Here is an 18,396-nt window from a genome sequence, read left to right on the forward strand (position 1 = left end):
ACTGTAATGGATGCATTTAAATGTTTGAAACTGTAATTTATCTTTCATAGAATTTGTCTATTCAAAACTGATGGAGTATTTAAATACGCCTGATGGTGTTGGCAACATGGTCATGGTAAACTGCACATTAAAAACTGTATTGCAGGCCATAGATGCTCTGTATGGTGTGTGTAAGATCGTTTCTACTATTGCCCTTTCCTGACACCTTTCCTGAATTCAATTTAACACCACAGAACTAAAATGCCAGTGTAACTGGAACGATTTAGTTACTAAGGCAGCACAAAAATAAGTGCATGCATAACAATAAAAAAACACCATGATTGTGCAAATGAAAACCTTAGGGGATAACCACAACTCCCAGAGCAAAGGTAAAATACTAACAACAAAACGATGAGAAATCTGAAAATGCAACTGTTGCCTGATCTGCTGTGGATTTTCACTTTATCCTTAAAGCAAACACAGAGCCACACCGTAGAAACCTGATTGATCTTTCTTACGTGTCCAAAGTGGGCTCATCAAATCAGGATTCGGGTTGTGCTTCTGTCCCTTCGTGCAATCATAAATTAGACAACTTCACTGTGTGATTGTCGAACCACGTGGTGTAGACTTGCATTCTTGTGCTCAGTGGCGGGGCCAGATCAATAACAGTCTTATCTGCAAGTTGTTCATGCTTTAGTGGTTTTCCTTACTACAATTTGTACACAAGAAGAATAAGGGACTGTTAAGGTTGTTGAATAGGAATACATGACTTATTTTGTAAGAAAAGAAATGGAGCATGAACAGAAAAGAATAGTGGGACAATTTTAATTAAGGATATTTTGAGTAAATGTCTCAGCAAGTCATAAACGTGATGAAAAGTTGAAAGTGGTTTTGATAGGAGGTAGAAGGCAGTGTTATTGTAGCTTATCACTGTAAGTAAAAAACTCAGATAAGCGTTTTAGAGAAATTAAATTATGAAGTTGTTCTTCAAAGTCAGCAGTTCTTAAAGCATTTAAGACAAACATCCAAGACAAAGTTCATGCCTAAACAAAATTGAGACTCACAAGCAATTCTGCTAAGCCATGCTAAACAATGAATAATCAACCCATGAGCACTAAAACCTTCAAGAACTCAATATGAGAGTATTGCACTTTCGCCATCAACATTAAGTTGATGAGCATCGGTCTGCTAGGCCTCTGGCAGTCCCCATGGTGGCTCTGAGTGAGTCCCTGCACTTATAATTGTCTTGCTCAGGGACATAATGGTAGCAGGTGGGGTTTGAACCTGGGTCTTAGACACGTGTGTTACCCACTGTGCTACCACCGCATCTGTTTAGATATTTTTTTCTGTGATATATATATACACTTTTATACTGTATGGATTATGAAGTAGATTGCAATATTAAAGGTCCATTGACATGAAAATTATTTTTGATTTTATATTGGCTTTATTGGTCCCCTAATTCTGTATCTGAAGTATCTTTCTGAAACTCAGTCTTGGTGCAGAATTACAGACACTTTGATCCAGTCACGCAATGAGATTTCTCCAGGACACGTCATTTCAGTGTGTGTCACTTTAAATGCTAATGAGGAGGAGAGAGGTGGGACGAGGAGGAGAGCAGCCTATGAAAGTTGAGGGGGAAATGACATAATCAACGCTGTTCACCAACCGCAATGTTCGGTGCAATCAGGAAGTTGTGTGCGTTTTTCCAGATTTTAAATCTGAAGTGAATGACCAAAGCATTCTTTTCACCCATTGCCATTTCTAGCCACCGCAGGACCATAGACAGGCAAGGGGACCTTGTATTAATGCTAAATAATCTCACACGGTGAAATTGTCTGTGGAAATTCAGTAAAAGCTCAGGGGAAGGGCCGGGGGGCACATTAGCGGACATGATCGGAGAGGCTGGAGATGCAGGCAGGCCGAGGAAGGAGGTGTCTGGCCGGCAGAGCTACTGCAGGAGAGAGGGAGCTGGCGTCCAGAGACCACACGGCAGTGGTGGGCGCACACAGTGGGGTCAAATGTTCAGCTTGTACCGTGGCTTGGGTTTGGGGAGCTGGAGCAGGCGACAGCAGAATCTTCAGGCATGGGTTGGGGACGGCGAAAGCAAAGGTACAAGAGGGCTTAAAAAAGGGATTAGTTGTCACATGTGACACTGTGTGCAAATGTGGTCTCTGCATTTAACTCATCCCCTGAGGGAGCAGTGGGCAGCCATGACAGGCACCCGGGGAGCAGCGTGTGGGGATGTGCTTTGCTCAGTGGCACCTCAGTGGCACCTTGGCCGCTCGGGATTTGAACTGGGAATCTGACGGCAGGTCCGTCTATCAGGATGTGGGACCTGGGATGCAATCGTGTCCGTGGTTTGATGGGCTGTTGGAGTGGTGAAGCTTGACTCCACGGGCTGGACACAGTAACATCAGTGTCCAAAATGTAAGGCAGTTAAGGGCAAGTCCAAAAGGGGTGGTCAGGTGAAAAAGGGTCTTCATGAGACTTCATGAGAAAATATCACGAGAAAAGCAATAGCAATGCATTGTTGCTACAAAAAACAAAACGCTGCATATGTCTTGTTATCAGGAACAGACATGGATACAATATAAACTATTTAGAAGTCACTCTTCTGTCAGGAATGCATGACAGGGAAAGAAAGCAGGACGCAAACAAAAACAAGTTTTTTATATATTAATCAGGAAAGGATACAGGTAAGTAGAACATGAAGTATGTTTCAAGACTAAACTAAAAGTTTTAGTTAAAACAGAAATAACAATTTAGACGTTATATAAAATTATATTATCCCATTATATCAACAGTTATTTAATGTGTTGTCATGAATCAGCAGCATTGCATATTCCAGTACATAGAATGCCTGGAAATGTCTATGAACATTTATGGAAATATTTAAAATATTTAAAGTTGCATTTAGTGTTCAACAGTGTGCTATCATAAAAATTTGAGTGTATTACAATTTATTACATTTACATGAATTTATTTAGAATAATTTATTTAGACACATTTCTTATGCTTTAAATGTCTAAAGTTCTAAACCACATTTGCATGCATATCTAGACAAGAACTCAGGAATCCCGAAAATGGGTTATGGGACATTAGAGGATCAGAACCCTGAATTATTCAGTGCATAAGAGTTTGGTAGAGCTTTTAAGCTGTTGTCAGACTTGTGTTCAAAGATATTTAAACAATCACACAAGATGCTGTTAGTCATTGCTAAACTCAGAACTCTTGGTTCTTCTTCTTCCTTTGGCTGCTCCCATTAGAGGTCGCCACAGCAGATCATCGGTCTGGCTGTCCACACAATTTAAAAGGCAAAGTTTCCTGATGCAACCCTCCCCATTTCCCTGAGCTGGGGATCAGCATCAAAAAAAGCACTTCATTAAATCTTAATGGAGCAGTAGAAGGGTCAGGAGAAAGTCAATGAGCTGCTTCTTTCCCGAGAAATTAAAGAAAACATTGAAGATCACATACTTCCTGTCATTAAGTTTCTTTTTGGTCTCTAAAATAAGCAGGCAGTGAAACAAATACAAAATTTTTAACCTCTACACCCATTTTATCCAAATCCTCTCAATGGAGTGGGTGCAGAAGCCATAGGGACGTGAACCTGAATCTTTTTCTTCATCACTGTCCGTATGAGCACCATGAAGAGAACATCATGACAGACAAGTTCAACTTGCAACCTAACACTGAGCAGGACCAGGTGTGAGGTGCTGCTCTACTGCTCTATCCTGGTTCTGACTGGCTGCAACAGAACAGCAGATAAACTGGAACCAGCATCTTTGGTCGACCATGGCGACGCCTGTTCTGAGCGGAACCGGTCCTGTTAAACCGCTGTATGGTCTTGGCCAGCATACTGCAGCTCAGTTTCAGGGTGTTGGCAATCTTCTTATAGCCTGGCCCATCTTTATGTAGAGCAAGAATTTTTTCAGATCCTCAGAGAGATCTGCTTCATGAGGTACCATGTTGAACTACAGTGAGCAGTGAACAAGCAACAACACCAAGTTTAACACACCTGCTCAACTTGGACAGTTTCACTTAGGGGTGTACTCACTTTTGATGACAGCAGTTCAGATGGCTGCGTGCTTCGTTATTTTGAGGGGACTGTAAATCTACAAGCTGTGCACTTTACATTGCAAAGTGTCATTCAGTGTTGTCTCAAGCAAAGAGATAATAAAATATTTACAAAAATGTGATGGGTGTACTCACTTTCATGAGATACTGTATGTTCGATGGGCACAAACATCAGCAGGGTAGTCTTCAGGGGTAAATCTTTACATCTGGTGGTGCAGGGAGCTGATCAGAACAGACAGGTTGAGATGATGGTTGTTTTTCTCGGAGGAAATGACTTCTTCTTCATTTGAGATTGTAATGTCATGCAGACTGAATGACATTACAAAGACTGAAGAGGCACTCTTTTAGGAACACATGATTTGAGCATAACACAAACCAGAACACATGACCTTGCTGATTTGGGACCGGACACTGTAGCAGCATGCATTTGATGGGCTCTGACTTTCCCATGTGCAGTCTTGGATTAATTGAAGCTTTAATCTGTAAACTTTACAATGATGCTGGAGCTGTTTACACAGTTGTGTAAATAGAGAATATCTCTGGGCTCACATGTTGAGGATGAGTGTTGATGAAGAAGTCATGATGACCAGCTCTAACATGACAATTTTCTGATGATGAGGGTCATATTTGGGACGATGAAAGAATCTCCTTAGAAACTGTAACTAATTAATCACACATTTTGTAATAAATTAATAATGTCATTTTTTCAATTCACCCATGTTAGACGTCCCCACAACATCCAAAAAAGTTACCAACTCTGGGTTTGACTGCATATTGATGTCCAAGTGGGGGTCAAAGTTAAATGTCAAAATAGGCAGAATTGGTCTTGGATCAATGGACACAATTTAGAAATGATAAGCACATCCATATTACATCTAATGTTTAGTGGGCATGATTTGACTTGACATAACATTTATGCCAGTAAACAGGATAGATAATGCAAAGTAGAAGAGCATTTGCAAGGATGATTTTTGTAATGTTATTAATCTCACTGAGTGCACATTTACTCTGCTTTAATATTCTGTGGCTTCTCCTGAAATTGTTTAGCAGTTGAAATCACAGTTCCACTCTGTGCCTGGTTTGAAGAAGGTTGACCTGCTTCATGAATGTCTGACTGGAAGTTGGCCTGAGAAAATACTCTGCCTCATCCATTCAAGATATGTTAAGATGATCCTTTATTAGTTCAACAAGTGTGAAAATTACATTGTCATGGCAGAAAGTGGACAGTACAAGATAAGAGATGGCAAATAAATGGCATAACAGTATAACTATGCAGTGTGTAAATAACTGTGAATGTATATGTGTGTGTGTCTGTATATATTATATGTACATGTATTGCACATGAGAAATTGCCATGAGTATTAGATGTCTGTGAATGTCTGTCTATGTAGTCAGTGAATGTGTGATCAGCTGCCAGGACTTTAAGACAATAAAAAACATTTCTGTCAGGATCCAGTCTTGGAAGGGGATACTCCGGGTCCGGATTTCAGACCAGAGTTTCATGTTCGTCCTTTGTTAATATGATTCCTGGTTGTTCTCACCTGTGTATGCCTGTATAAAGCTGCCCTGTTTGTTTCTGTTTGCCATCAGGTCATTGTTTTGCCATCAGGTCATTTTACGTGTCTTGTGTGTATTAAATCCCCTGTCTAGTGATGTTATGCATATGTGTCCTCTTTCCCTCGCCATGGCAGCTGAATCGTGTGCTGTGCTGCTGTGTATCACAATGACAATCACTTCACTTTACGTCCAATGATTGTGACTATTTCAAATAACATGTGTTACGCTGTGTATGAATCTTCACACATTGTCATTATATACAGGGAGTGCAGAATTATTAGGCAAATGAGTATTTTGTCCACATCATCCTCTTCATGCATGTTGTCTTACTCCAAGCTGTATAGGCTCGAAAGCCTACTACCAATTAAGCATATTAGGTGATGTGCCTCTCTGTAATGAGAAGGGGTGTGGTCTAATGACATCAACACCCTATATCAGGTGTGCATAATTATTAGGCAAAATCCTTTGGCAAAATGGGTCAAAAGAAGGACTTGACAGGCTCAGAAAAGTCAAAAATAGTGAGATATCTTGTAGAAAGATGCAGCACTCTTAAAATCGCAAAGCTTCTGAAGCGTGATCATCAAACAATCAAGCGTTTCATTCAAAATAGTCAACAGGGTCGCAAGAACGTGTGGAAAAACCAAGGCGCAAAATAACTGCCCATGAACTGAGAAAAGTCAAGCGTGCAGCTGCCAAGATGCCACTTGCCACCAGTTTGGCCATATTTCAGAGCTGCAACATCACTGGAGTGGCCAAAAGCACAAGGTGTGCAATACTCAGAGACATGGCCAAGGTAAGAAAGACGACCACCACTGAACAAGACACACAAGCTGAAACGTCAAGACTGGGCCAAGAAATATCTCAAGACTGATTCAGGAGGTGGAGTACTGGTTTGGGCTGGTATCATCAAAGATGAGCTTTTGGGGCCTTTTCGGGTTGAGGATGGAGTCAAGCTCAACTCCCAGTCCTACTGCCAGTTTCTGGAAGACACCTTCTTCAAGCAGTGGTACAGGAAGAAGTCTGCATCCTTCAAGAAAAACATGATTTTCATGCAGGACAATGCTCCATCACACGCGTCCAAGTACTCCACAGTGTGACTAGCAAGAAAGGGTATAAAAGAAGAAAAACTAATGACATGGCCTCCTTGTTCACCTGATCTGAACCCCATTGAGAACCTGTGGTCCATCATTAAATGTGAGATTTACAAGGAGGGAAAACAGTACACCTCTCTGAACAGTGTCTGGGAGGCTGTGGTTGCTGCTGCAGGCAATGTTGATGGTGAACAGATCAAAACACTGACAGAATCCATGGATGGCAGGCTTTTGAGTGTCCTTGCAAAGAAAGGTGGCTATATTGGTCGCTGATTTGTTTTTGTTTTGTTTTTGAATGTCAGAAATGTATATTTGTGAATGTGAAGATGTTATATTGGTTTCACTGGTAAAAATGAATAATGGAAATGGGTATATATTTGTTTTTTGTTAAGTTGCCTAATAATTATGCACAGTAATAGTCACCTGCACACATAGATATCGCCCTAAAATAGCTAAAAATAAAAACAAACTAAAAACTACTTCCAAAAACATTCAGCTTTGATATTAATGAGTTTTTTGGGTTCATCGAGAACATGGTTGTTCTTTAATAATAAAATTATTCCTCAAAAATACAACTTACCTAATAATTCTGCACTCCCTGTATAATATGTCATTATGGCAACAGTGGGTACAGAAGTCAAAGAAACATGGAGACTGTACTCTTGAACTTTTGGGGTATGCATTTCAAAATATATGAGCAGAAATACAACCTTTTAGTTGCTGAATGATTTACTATAATTAAGTTTACGTTAAATAATTTATTCTTCCATACTATTTAATGGCTATGTGCTCTCTGTCTGAAGTTTTCTTTATGAATATGGAAACTGAAATCAAGAGAGACAGACCCTCAGAAATTGACTGATTAAAGTGAGGAAGAAAGAACCATCAGGGAAGTCCGGAGAAAGACAAAGAAGAAGAGGACCACTGGTTCAGTGCTGTGATCAAAAATATATAATTAGTATGTAAGTAGACATTTTCTTGCATTATGCACTATTGCTTAAAGTGTATCTTTTTCATTAGATTATGATGTTTTCAAAGAGGAAAGCGTAACATTAAGGACAATAATCTGATTTCAAATGAAAGTAAATCAGCAGAAATGGCTTATCTCTATGAGGGAAAACTGACTGATTGGCAGTTCTGAGCCCCTGCTGTTCAACAGTAATGTCTGTAATGACTGAGTCTGGCTGATGAGAGCTTTGATCAGCGTAACAAGTACTTGTGAAGATGAAAATCCTCAGTGAGTCTTCCACTGAGATAGAGTCTGCATAAAACAGACGTCAAAAACAGAGGAGAATAATGTTTACACTTATGTGATCTGCTTCCTGGGGTGGTCCAGTTGAGCAGAAATTCTCCTGAATCTGGAATGTAGGATTGGGTACCAAATGTCCTTTTAGGGGACCTTAGGGGGCCATTGCTAAGGATGTTCTACTCATAACCCTGTATACTTATATCTCTGGTCAAATGTTATGGTGTTCATGATAAAGCATGAGCTGTTTGCCATTGCATATCACTGGGACCTGTTCACCGTATCGACCATATTTATAGATGTAGCACATTGAGCTTGTTTGTTAATTTCAGGTCAAATACACCCTCAGGCTTTACAAAAACACATATAAACAGTCTCAAAACACATACAAAAAAAGGCAAACCTATAAGATATGAACATTCACAAAGAACTGGGTTCCTCATCAAGCAATGTTTCCCCAAAATATTGAATGGTCTATACTGTTGTAATAACACTTATTCATGGCACCATCAGCTCTGTTATGGTCATCTTGAGACCACATCCATGACCACAGCAAACATGCAGACTGTTGAACTATTATTGAGTCTTACATTCCTGAGCACATCCAGTGCGCAACGTCTTATATAACACTTCCAAAATATCCCCCACCAAGTCTGAACATCTGAATTGATTTGATACTCTCCCACTCTCATATTTGTGTCTGCCAAAATAAATGTCATGTGACATTGGTTCAAAACCTTTGAACCCCGCACGATAATAGGAAAAGGGTGGCTATTCTCACAGCTACTGCTTCTGAGACCTCTGATGCTGTGGGCTTCTGTTTGGACTCTGGTCAAAGTCTACAAGTCACACAAATAAGCTAAAATCAGAATCGAATCCTCTGTCACGTTCATTGGCCCGCTTCAGTCCTTGGAGCTTAACTAACTGATCTTCTTTCTGTTTACAGAAACAAATGCATAATGTTCAAGCTGGGCAGAGCAGAATGTTTTCTTTTAGTGGAGATGTAGACATGTGACAAGATATGTGACAATGTCTGGATTTGGACACTCCCCAGCACCCTGTTTCAAGTAGTTATGTTCTTGTCTGTACCTTGTTAATTTATCATTAAATTCCAGTGTTTGTGAGTCACAGCCTCGCGACAGACACCCCAGATTTCACACACACGTAATCACCCATTCATTCACTCACTCACTCACTCACTCACTTTCCATAACCACTTAGTCCTGTCCCATCCACTGCAGGGCATGGAAACTACACACTCCACGAGGGCAGTGGTGGCCTAGCAGGTAAGGAAGCCGACTGGTAATTGGAAGGTCGCTGGTTCGATTCCCGAACCTTCTGTTTGAGTTTGATTCCTGTCTCTAAGGACTTCCATGAGTGCAATACAATATTCTGCTTATTACTGCATGCGTTTGTCAACCCATGCTATGCCCTTGACTGACTCCCATGACTACAGAAAGTGATGAGCAATTGAATATGTAGATTTGACCCGTGGTAGAGGTTTGATCTTCTCCTGCTCAACCCTGGGCTTATTATGAGCACAGATGTTACATTTGCAGTATTTAGATCACCTCAGTTCACAAGGTTGCTGATTCATCTTATGCTGAGCATTCAGAAACACTGTGAATGTTGTTGAGAATGAGAAACAGTCAGAAGCAAAGAACATCCAGAAGGTCCTGCCCTCTAAGGCTTTCAATGGCCATAAATTTATACCTGTATAAGTGCCATATGAGTTGTAGCAATTTTGTCCCAGAAGCAATTTTTCCTACAGAATTAAAAAAATGTTTTTATCACTGTGCTTTTGCAGCAAGACTTCACTTCTTAAGGTAAAATTCTTAATGCATATTTCTTTACACTCACAAGTTTAATGCATAAAAAAGTCGGAAAAATATTTAATTTGGAAATTTGAACCTGAAAGCTAAGACATTTGTATATGGTTGAATACTGTGCCAAGGATAATCAAATTTAACATCACGTTCATAATCTGTATTTGAATAAATTCCCAGCAGAAAAAAACCTAAGAGAAAAAGAAGTTTATTAAAACAGACCAGCATGGCTGTGCTCTTGCATGTAACATTTGCATGCATATGAAAAGGTCTGCAGATTCATAATTAGGTTCCATAAGGCATTTGAAACCCTCCAGTTATTGCCCCTATGGTAATTTGCACATTCTGACATTAGGTACGTTTATCTAATAAAAGATGCCCTCTGCAGAACACACACAAACAAATCCGTTACACTGAGGGTATTAAACTCTGTGTGAGTGTCTCTGCGTGTGAGTGTGAGATAACATTATGCCATCAAACAGGTCACACACAAGCTCTGATGTTTGCAGTAATGGATAAATTTTAATGGGATTCTTTGGATAAACACAGAAACAAGAACAAATGTCATGTAAATGTCGTAGTGAAATTAACACAAGATATGTCATCCTGAGTGTGTACCTATGGTGTGTGTTATATTGTTTGTGTTTACAGGCACTTTGATAAAGGGTATACCATTGCAAGTACTCATGCTGCTTACTGAAAGGTGAATATAATTCCATATTTATGAAAATATGTATTTGTGCTGAGCACAAGCATCTGAAGCAAATTAATGTGTGAGCATGTGCTTTCTCAATAAACACCTACCGCATTAATATTTTTGATGGATCATTCATATTGTGTGCATTCCTATAGTGCAAATATGTGCGTCTTCCGTCTTCAGTCTGTGTGTGTCTGTAGAGTTTGTTTTGTAACTCACCATTTGCACGTAATGTACAATCTGTATGCATTTGTCAGTCTGTGAGTACAGAGTTTTCACACATTCCCGGCCAGATATTCAGGACGAGCCATGATCTTTACCCCCTGCGGTCGCCTGGCAACAGAGGCCAGGCCAGAGATGGCAATTAGCCTAGCGACACGCTAACTGTTTAGGGAGCCATCTGCTTCCTACTTCAGAAGTGAGAAAGGGCTTTCGTGGGAGGTAATTAGTTGTACAATGTGATCCACACATACACGCAAAGTGTCCACAGTGACAGTGAAATGCTCATCTAGTTAATTAACCTGTCTTTAACCAGTTCTGACCATAAGATGAATTTAACAGGCTTAACCTCAAATGGCTGCAACCCTATTTTACGTGTGTATGAGAGACTGAGAGGTCAAAACTGAGCTTCATGCTGTCATTGTTCTGCTATTGACTTGTAAACAGCTACTCCCTGTATGTCGTGGATTTTCCAGTTCTCAGATTCCCTTTTTAACATAGCAATGGCTCTTTATACAATACGGCTTATTTGAAATGGAACTCATAGTTTAGACATTTACATTTACATTTACAGCATTTATCAGACGCCCTTATCCAGAGCGACTTACAATCAGTAGTTACAGGGACAGTCCCCCCTGGAGCAACTTAGGGTTAAGTGTCTTGCTCAGGAACACAATGGTAGTAAGTGGGATTTGAACCTGGGTCTTCTGGTTCATAGGCAAGCGTGTTATCCACTAGGCTACTACAACCCCATGTGACTGCCAGGGACGAACCAGACATGTCCGCGATACGAGTGAACCCAATTGCAGAATGGCGGCAAGGAGCCGGGATCAGGCTTACTGGGACGCCGAGATGAGTTGAGATCGAGTTGAGATGAGCTGGAGACGAACTGAACTCAGTGAATGAGCAAGGATTCCAATCACCTGTCACTGTGTTCCCGTTTCCCACTACGTGACGTCGGTGCGGAGCGCCACGTGACAGTGACAGTCCCATCTCACAGTTTGAAGCCAACTTGTACAGTATAGCATACCAGTGACAACAACGACGAATGCAGCAAGATTAAGTGCATTCTATAATATTTGACTAGCCACAAGTCACCACCTGGTGCATCCTTTCTAAAGCAAAAAATGGAGAAAACATACAGGTCTATTCTTGACTAAATGTGTTTTTATTTATCAATTCATGTTGGTGTCCTAAAGATTTATGCTAATGGCTAGCATAAGAGCTCAAAACACTCATGATATTTCCATGCGATTCAGGGAGCTAGCGGCTGACTAAACCATACGTACAGTGAATGGTGTATTAAATGCCGTTTGGTGTTCAGCATAATCTGCACTCAGCCCAGCAGAACGAGTGGAGCGTCAGAGAGAGGGAAGGAGAGGCAGAGAGGGCTTAGGGTATAGTTGCATTGATTGCTGGCTGCTGGAAGTTTGTGTTTAATTAATGTTTTCCTGTAAAAGTGAAGTGCTATGGACATACCAATGAAGGTCTTCAATAAAACCACAACCTCACTTTGCATCTACCTTCCAAGTGCACTTTCAATCGATGGCACCCACCCTAAGAGGAATTCACTGCATCGATTTTATCCCCCAAAACATTGTGTTCTTCATTGATTTTATCCACCCTTAGCAGTATACGCCGCATCGATTTTCCTTTACCTAAAAGTATTCATGAGCCACATTGGGGTACAATCAATATGAGCAGGAAAAATAAAGCAAACAAAAACAAGGGAGATTTGTTGTACATTTAGAGTTTTGGCTGCATTTGAAATATTACAGTTTATCTATTGTCATGGAGCTTTTACTTTACCTATGTTAAATGCTAGATCAGAAAGGAAACAACGAACCCGGCATCTAGTGGGTTTAACACAAATAATAAATGAAAGGAAATGCAAAACAACAAACCAATAAAATAGATGGCTTTCCCTTGCAGGAAAAGTATTATTTAGCGTTTACGAGAGTTGTATAATAATAAAGCAGGACGCTTCCTCTCATTAGTCTTTATGGAGTGCTGATCTCCTTCCACTGAATTGTTCAGTGTCAGCAAATGAAATCCCTGGGAACTAGATACAAGGTACAAGCAACCCCTCCCCTGGGACATCACGACGTCTTTCTTTTGGAGATAGAAAGAGCGAAAGAGAGAGAGAAATGATACTGTATATACAGTAAAATATCCAACATTTTTTCATAATATACATTTTTCCAAACCAGCTTGAAGCTTTTACACCTAAGCAACAGGTCTCAGCCAATCAGTGTTTATGTCGTGTAGCAACCATGGAAATAAACCTCAAATGTGCCTCAAGTGACTGGATTAATATTGGCTAATTAGCCTCTTCCCCATCTCTCTCCTTTTTCTCTTTTGGTCGTCTTGTGCCTTGTACTAATTAGTCTGCTCCAAATGAAGGACGCCAGGTAGCGAAAGTGACCTTCCAACCGGAGCTCAGATTGGGGTCATCATTTTCATTTCATCTGCTCCCCTGCTCTCCGAGGCCCTACTGACAGCTGGCTATTAATCACCGGCTCGTTAGCATTGCATCAATTACCTCGGCGAGCCCGGATCCGAGAGAGATGGCGGATCTCTGCGACGAAGGGGGGGGAAAGGTGAAGTGTGAAGGAAAAGATGCTACATGTTCTCAAGAATGCTGTGAATGGCCACTGCATCAGAGGTCATGTTACATATTCATGGAGACAAATCACCGGAGTGTCATCTCGGTTCATGTGTCTTGCTTAATGCTGCCAAAATCCAGTGTTCCACAATTATAGCCAAACAGCAAGATTTTGAGGTGACTCCCCTTTAAAGGTCATGCTGCTTGTTTCCGACTGAAACACATCAGTGGAGCATTTAAAGAGGAAAGAAACCCAATCTGGTCTGAACGACCTAGTTAAATGTCGATATTGAATTGGGAATTTGGGCCTGTGATATTTACATATGAGACATTACAGCAGGCTCTTTTAAAAGCATAAGGTCTCAGGACACATTTTAAAATCATATTTCCCCATTTCCCATTCGCTGTAGGGTAAGCACAGGGCTGGAACATGAAAGAGCCAAACCAGCATGTAGTCATTCTCACGAACAAAAGACTAATTAGCACGGTCAGTCATTCTGCACCCTGGGAATAGAGAACAAGGGAGTAGAGAGGAGGAGAGAGAAACGGGGATGGGAGGGGGCGGCTTCAGTGAGGCATCATTCCCAGTTTAAACCCATCGTTGCCCTTGACATCTCGCTCAGTCTGAAAGTAGACCAGTTGCAGCAGCTCGTCCTCTCGTTTATAGCAAAAGCCTTTGATTGTGTACGATTTGAGAGATAAGAACATATTGGTGGTCTAATATCTCCAAACACTGAAATAAAAAATGCTAACACAGACACACACACACACACACACACAAACAGATGAAAAAAAAAAAGGAGAGAGATTTTAATTTAATGGGCCAGTTAAGTGGAATATTGTTAATTCCACTGAGAATAGCATAATGGTGAAGTCATAATTTGTAGTATTTTAGCCACCACAAACTATATAAAAGTTCTGTACAAATCTATATTTTATTTCTATTAGATTTTCTATTACATTTTGCATTATCAAATTTACACCATGGTAGCTTATGCATACCTAGCTACAAAGATAAAAATTGAAATAAAATTTGAGATGATATGACATTTTGTTAAATTTATTATAATTATTTCAGCGTTATTCTGGTGTTATTTCAGTGCACTGGTCATTTTTATGGATATTTCGCGTAGTTCCATGAGGGCTTACTTTGTAAGGGGGGGCCAAATTCCAAAACGACAAAGAATTCAGTTATGAGGGAAGATGCTGAAAGATGCGCCCTACTGACCCAGCCCGCCCTCTCCCAGGCTCAACAGAGGTGTCGATCCCATAACCCCCAGAACACAACACGCTTGAACAGCCTCCAGTTCCAGTGGCTCACAATCCCACCCAAGTGTCATTAGTCTAGTCCCTCAGCAGTAGCCCAGTTTTGCACTCATCCTGCCATTAGAGACAATTAATCGCAGCACTGACTGAGGACAGGCAGAGGAGACAGGACGCCGAACGTGGGGAGGAGAGGGGGAGGGGAGAGAGACAGGGGGGTGAGGAGGTAAAGGACGACAGAGCGCACACACTGGGGTTAAGCGCAGGCATGAGCGTTGAATGAATCTGAGGAAAATTTTTGTGGATGAAAGATTTGAAGATGACACAACTATCAACACCGGCCGTGAAAGACAAATAAAAGGACCACTGAATGGAAGTATTGGTGCATTAATGGGCCCTCTGAAGTCAATAACAGTCTCAGAAATCATGCGCTGTAATTTCTCGCCGGATCCCGAGCCTCGCTCGATACTCGCCGCTCTGAGTGACTGCAGGAGTTCATTACCGTTGAGAAAGAGCGCCGACATTTAATCACACAGGATTAGAGTGAGAATTAATGTCTGGAGGGAGCAGATATTTCCCAATGAAAGCGCCATTAAAACTCTTTGTCAGCAGAACATTACAGCACTGGGTAATACATTCAGGACGAGCTCAGGCCCGCAGTTACTTACAGTAAATAAGTAAATGTTTATTGGTCTGAATATTGCACTGCCTAAGAGCTGCATTGTTTTGTTTTTTTTTATTAAGGTGCATTTGAAGCCCACGTGCTTTATGAAGAGCAAAGGAAGTCGGCTGTGGAACAGTTCTGTATAAAAGCTTTTTTTGTATTAATAATCTGCGTATGTATGCTATTCCTCAAACTTTTATACGCCCAATTCTCCTGGCTCCTGCAGTGTGTGCGTGTGTGTGTGTGTGTGTGCCTTTATGCTAATGCAGATATGAAATGAATGCCTGGAGAGGAGCAGTTCTCTTAATGGGATCCCTGGGGTGTGTTGGAATCTGAGTGTTCGTGAGAGAAAGAGAGAGGCGGAGCGCGTAAATGGACTCGTACCTTATTACTATGATCCCTGAACAAACACCAAGACCTTTACGCCCGGGGTCTCAATCCCTTCATTTAGAGCAGACAAATATTGACTTGATATTGAGGGTGAGGGAAAGATGGAGCACGAGAGAGGGAGGAATATGGAAAACCCTTATGAAGCTTCATGACAGATGACTTCTTCACATGGTGCAAAGAAATGGTGTCTCTACCCGTTCACAGCTCCCTACACCAGATATTGGGCCAACAAATCTTTATGGCCTGTCATTGTTTAACTAGATTATTCCAGAATAATCCAACCTGTCTTCCACTTTATCCGTACAGGAGAGGCCCGTGATTTGTGCACAGCCCTGTGCCATACACACAGTAGAAGCGACAAGGTCCACCTACTGTGAGAAGATGTGACGCCTTTTTAAAGCTGGTCACATCGGAAACCAGGACCTGCAGGGCGTGGGCTGACAGTGCTTCTCCAACTGTAGGCCTTTTTCTCTTCTTGGACAAACCATCACAAACCCTGCACTGACACCATTTTCAGGCTCACTCTACCCTGGAAGGTTTCTTCCTTTCTTTTTTCTCTCTCCTAAATTTTTTTGTGTGGAGTTTTTCCTTGTGTGCAGAAGGGTCAAGTGTGGGGGGTGTCAACTGTAGGGCCTGTCAAAGCCCATTGAAACATACTCTATTTTGGGCTATATAAGAAATAAATGTTGTTGTTGTTGTTGTTGTCCAGCGCTGACAAAATTAGGAAACGCATATCATCTGTTTACAGCATTTTTCTGCAGAAATGCAGAGGGTGTGTCCCTATTCCCATATATAATCTACATTCATGAAATATTTAAAATATACAGTGAAAAATCTGCAATATTAGTATTAAATACAGAGGTCCAAACCTACAAAAATTATTGAGCAGCACTAGTGAACTAGTACTGCACTAGTTAAAAGGCAAAGTCAAATGTATTCATGAGTTACATGAAAGAAAAAACAAGAAAGATCTCGTTTGTAGCAGCTTGAAGAAGTGACACTAACTACCCATTTTTGTGTTTGTGTATTTCTGTCACCCAGATCATGACCTTTGATGATTATTCTGACAAATGGGAGGAGCTCAATGATTGGCAGGGTGTACTTCCTCATTTATGATGATTTAAATGATGAAGTTTTACGTTGACTTGTTTTATTAATTCATGTAAATTCTGAGAATGCCCTTGAACGCCCTAGATCTAGACTTTAGCGCTGTGCTTCCAAAAACAGTGCATTGTGTGTTTTCTTTTAGGACTGGTGCATTTTGTGCTTTTTTTCAAATGTTTTTTAAGTTTTTTATATGACTTTAGTGTTTCTTAATTTACTTATGTTCTTTACTTGAAGCATAATGTGTGTAAACGTGTGTTCAGGACTTTTTTTTGCATGTCTTCATATTATAAAATCCCGATGTGTCTCTGTGAGTGCAGACATGTGTCTGTGAGGAGGTATGTGATCTGTGTGTGTGGCGATAGCTTTCCTCGCTGAAGAGATAGGCATGACGTATGACATCGACAGAGCACTCCTCTGAGCTTACGTGCAATCACACACTCATCCATCACTTTAATGGAGCAGCAGAGGGAGAGAGAGAAGAGCAGGAATGAGGGAGAGACAGTCATTACTCATAAGTTTCCATATTTCTTTCTTCTTGTATTTTCAGATTCATTATAAATTCTGCCTCCCCCATGTGCGTCACAGTGTGTTGCAAATTCTGTACTAGTGGGGACATTCTCCAGGTCACCAAAATGTAATTAACAAATTAAACAATTTACTTACGCTGTAAAAAAGATTCATTGTTTGACTGTTTAGACTCAGTTTGACTTTTTTTCATTTTGGGTTAAAAGACAGTTTTCTTGTATTAATTTTATTTATCTTTCATAAATGTCCTTTGCGACTGCAAAAGTATGTGTGACAATTTTTTTAAAATTATTTTTTCATATGTCTTGTGTGTGTGTGTCCCCAATATATTTATGAAAGAAATGGTTCATGTATGTAGTATATGGTACAGTATTTGAGAGAACCTACAACTACAAGTAAAATGTCTTTGAAGGGACTGATGAACATTCAGAAGGGTTGAATCATTTAAGCGAACTGCATGGGCACATTTAGTATGATTCAAACAACAAAACTGAAGATCATTAGGAGAAACAAATTATGTCCCATGATAAAAAGTTGATGTGGGTTAATGTGGCGCAATGTGGTTATCAATGCAAATGAGGCGACCTGAAAAACACGGACACTGATGGATTTCCTGAACTATTTTATTCCACAGAACACCAGCTAGACCAGTGACCCACTAACTGACTACGAAGGATGTAAAAGAACGTTTCTTTGTAGCCATATCAACAGGCACAATACCTGTGCTAAACACCTGTTCCATCGGGATGCCTCATCTTTGCATGTTCTTTACATTACTTCTCTGGGCTAGTGCCCCTCACCCAACTAGAGTAAATTTACACCACGTTTATGTCTTAAAAAATGAGATGCAGGGAGTTGTCTTTGAGACCATTAAATAGATTTTTACATGTACACTGTTTATATGATGTCCACTTAATTTCTTTTCCACATCCTCAGGCTTTCCAAATACAGGGGAAACGAACACAGATTACACACGGACGGCTCTCGCTCTGTATCAATATCTGTCCGGGAGCATGAATGAGCCCCAAGGGACTGCATTTGTGTCCATTCTACCCCGTTCTTAGACTCATTTATCTCTCTGTGGTTTTAAACCTTTCCTGTCTTACATATGCAACAGGACATGATGTGCAGTACATCCAGCCTGACACGG

The sequence above is a fragment of the Denticeps clupeoides genome, chromosome 4 (genome assembly GCF_900700375.1).
Source record: "Denticeps clupeoides chromosome 4, fDenClu1.1, whole genome shotgun sequence".
NCBI classification, from domain to species: Eukaryota; Metazoa; Chordata; class Actinopteri; order Clupeiformes; family Denticipitidae; genus Denticeps; species Denticeps clupeoides.